Source organism: Bubalus bubalis, chromosome 6, assembly GCF_019923935.1.
Source record: "Bubalus bubalis isolate 160015118507 breed Murrah chromosome 6, NDDB_SH_1, whole genome shotgun sequence".
NCBI lineage: Eukaryota > Metazoa > Chordata > Mammalia > Artiodactyla > Bovidae > Bubalus > Bubalus bubalis.
The window spans coordinates 117,349,974-117,353,993 of record NC_059162.1 but is presented as its reverse complement, the minus strand read 5'-3'; positions in this window follow the sequence as shown (position 1 = coordinate 117,353,993).

The following is a 4,020-nucleotide window of genomic DNA, read 5'->3' as shown; positions in this document are numbered from 1 at the left end:
AGGGCAGTGGCCGTGCCGAGGACGCGGCTTCCGGCGAGCGCGCGCCTCCCTCAAGGGCTTTTGGGGCCTCGCGCTCCCGCTACGCTCGCGACGTAAGGCCCAACGGGCGCGGGCTGCCGCGGACGAGCTCTGGGGAGTGGGGGTGGGGCGGGGGGCGGGGCGGGCTGTCGGAGGCGCGCCCCGTCGGGCACCGCCAGGGCTGTTTGTCCACAGGAGGAGCGGAGGAGTCTGGGAAAATATGCCGCCTGGGGGCGGGGCCTAATTTGCATATCCTAAGAACTCGGGTTAGTCGGGCCCGCCCCCGCTCCCACTGGGAGGGCGTAGCCTTCTGCCTGGAGAATGTGGGAGGGACCAAGGGAGGGTCTAGCTCCGGGTTCGAATCCCAGGGAAGCCAATCTGATGGGGCAGTGCGCTGGGGTTGCTTCAGTCATGTCGGACTCTGCGACCCCATGGACTGTAGCCCTCCAGGCTCCTCTGTCCATGGGATTCTCAAGGCAAGAATACTGGAGTGGATTGCCAGGCCCTCCTCCAGGGCATCTTCCCGACCCAGGGATCAAACCCACGTGTCAGGTCTCCTGCCTTGGCAGGAGGGTTCTTTACCACTAGCCACCCGGGAAGCCTAATTCCTTCCTTGAAGTCAAGGATCCTATCTATCAAAGTATAGCCCAGTGCCTGACACAAAGCGCTTATTGAATAAATTAGTGAACAAGGTGATCATTTTCTTGCACACGCGCTTATTGAAATATTGTCAGACCTGAGTTTTGGTTTGTAAGCATGGATTCCTTTGGCTCCTTCCATGCTCCCCTGGGAAAAGGGCTCCAGCAGATGGAAGTGGGGGGTGGGAGGGGTGGGGGGGGAGGGGTCGGGGGGAGAGCAGGTGGCTGAGGACAGGTGAGACTGGAGACCCCCAACAGTTGTGTTGTGACCCGCTGGCCTGCCCTGCCTTGTAACTACAGGACCACGTCAGTGTAAGAGGAGCCACAGCGGCGGGGCTGGTGTCCCCAGGGGGGTGCTCAAATGCAGTAGGTGGTACCACCGGGCTGCAGGTCTGCAAGGGTGTTGGCTGGGGGGAAGGGAGCTGCCTCCAGCTCTGTTTGGACGTGATAACCCCCGAGAGCACCAGTGGCAGGAAAGCTGGGCGTGATGACCACATGCTACACTCCAGGGAGCCAGGGGCACGCCCAGACCCACCCGGCCTGCACCTCAGAACACCTGGGAGCTTGAAAGGCAGGGAAACCTGGTAACAGTTCAAGTGTCCATCAGAGATGTTGGGTAAACGGTGTGGCCTGTCACGGGGTGGGTTATTACTAGCTTTAAAAGGGAAGGAAGTCCCAACAAATAGGAGCACATGCACGAACCTTGAGGACATGATGCCGAGTGAAAGAAGCCAGCCAGCAAAGGCGAAGACTGCTGCTTGATTCCACTCGCGAGTTTCCTAGAGGAGTCAGTTCATGGGGACAGAAAGTGGATGGTGGAACCAGGGGCTGGGGGACGGGGGAGTTGTTTAATGGGTATGAGTTACAGGTTGGCACTGCAGGCGGATTCTTTACCAACTGAGCCACAAGGGAAGCCCAGGAATACTGGAGTGGGTAGCCTATCCCTTCTCCACCAAGTCATCCCTACCCAGGAATTGAACCAGGGTCCCCTGCATTGCAGGCGGATTCTATATCAACTGAGCTATCAGGGAAGCCCATCTTACCACAATTTGTTTTTTTTTTTAAAAGCAGGCCTGATACCACCCCACCCCAGAGATCCTGATGCAGGCGATGTAGGGTGTGGGCTGGGCATGGGGATTTTGGAGGCTCCCAGGTGATTCTCATGCAACCAGGCTGAGACCTCTGTCCCGCCAGCTTCAGCAGCCCTGTCCCCCAGCCCCCTCTCCCCTCATGAGGGCCTGGGCTCCAAGGGGTTAAACAGCCTGAGCAGGTGTCACTTCCTGCGTGCACCTGGCTCTGATGCTGCTCTGGGATCTTGTCTGTTCTCTAGATAGACCTGAGATCCCTCTGGATCAGAGGCATCCCACCCCTCCCTCTAACTGCCTGCTAGGCCCGGTGCTCTCAACACCAGCAGGGACTGGAGGTGGCACTGACCCTCGCCCTGCTTCTCAGGGCCCTGATGTCAGGGAGGCTCGGTGCTGTGCCCACAACACGCTGCCGCCCAGCCGGGGCTCAAACCCAGGACTGTCCAGCCCTGCAGCTTCTCCTCAGGCCTCACCATCCCGCCAGGGTCCAGTAAGCCCAAAACACCCACCAACACAGGCTGCAGGTGGATCTACAGACAGAATCATCAGATCATGCAACCACCCTGGGCACACCCGTCCTGGGTGGACACAGGGCCAGCACTACCTCTGGCAGAGTGGAGACTGTCCCTGCCCCTTCCAGGTCCCAGGGGCATGCTAGCTTTTTCCCACCTGCATTGCCTCCTGCCATCTGGCAGCTCAGGGCTGTCCCTCAGCCACCCACTCATCTGTGTCCCCAAAATAAAAACACCCTACATCCCCAAATGACCCCTCCTTGAAGTCTGGCCCAATCTTTCTGGAAGGTAGCTTGGCATAAAACGTTTGTAATCCTTGACCAGAAATTGCGCACCCCGGGCGCCCCTGTCTGCACCCTCGGCCATAGGACCTGCCCCCCAGCTCACCAGAAGCTCCCCCGGCCCCCACCTCGCCATCTGGGTGACCGGGCTCCCTGCCAGCCTCCACCCACACATTCTGGGCCCCCATCTCGTCTCACCTTGACTTATAGCTCGGGAGGAGCCGTCTTATCTCTCTGGGCAGAGACATGGCTCCCTCGAAAGCTGTTTCTGCTCAGACAGATGTCTTAATTCACTTGCAGGAGCTCGCCGGGACTTGATATTGAACAAATGGTCAGAAGTGACAGCCACTCGGCCTGATGAGGGTGAGCCGGAGTGGACGCTGACCACGGAGCCTGTGGTCCAGTGAGGGAGTGAATAGGGTTCTCTGAAAAGATAAGTCCCCCTCCTAACCCCTGGGACCTGTGAAATGGACCTGATTGGAGGAAAGGGTTTTTGCAGATGTAGTTAACTTAATGATCTCAGTCATCCTGGATTTAGAGTGACCCTAAATCCAACAGGCCTTTAAGTCTGAAACAAAAAGGGAGATTTGAAACTCGGACATGGAGTGAGAAGGCCGTGTGAGCAGACAGAGCCTGGAGGGATGTGGCCCCAAGCTAAGGAAGCCAGGACCACCAGGGGCTGGAAGAGACAGAAAGGGTCCTGCCCGAGAACCTCCATAGGGATCATGGCCCTGACAACACCTCGAGTTCAGATCTCTGCCTCCAAACTGAGCAAGAACACGTTTCCATTGGTTTCCGAGTGTGTAGTAATTGTCATGGTGGCCACAGAAGTTCACACCCAGTCATGGACGAGAATCACAAATCACCCTGGGAGTGAGGGCCAAGAAGGAGGCTGGGGAACAGGAGGCAAGGTGTAGGGAGTTAACCACAGAGAAAGGCCCCAAAGTCAAGGGACCAGACAGGTGGGAGAGGCCCTTCCTGAACCCAGGAGGGAGGCTCTGTGGGCCGGGTGATGCCCGGTGCTATCCCATGTCACCAGGTTTTACCAAGCAGTGTTGTGATCTGACCCAGGTTTGGGCGGGCCACACTGACTGCTTGGGAAATCAAGGAAGAAGAGGGTAGGGGGGCTCCAGAGAGACCCAGGTGACCTTGCCAGCCATGCCACCCAAGGCGACAGAAGATGAGGGCCTTCGTAGGGCCACTGCCCCCACGTCCAACACCGCATGGTTGCTTGCATCCCTGGGAGCTAAGAGTTTGTGCTGCAAGAGACGGTCAAGTGACAAAACACAGACCAATTCAGTCCATTTGCTCGGTCGTGTCCGACTCTTTGCGACCCCACAGACTGCAGCATGCCAGGCCTCCCTGTCCATCACCAACTCCCGGAGTTTACTCAAACCCGTGTCCATTGAGTCAGTGATGCCATCCAACCATCTCAGCCTCTGTCATCCCCTTCTCCTCCCACCTTCAATCTTTCCCAGCATCAGGG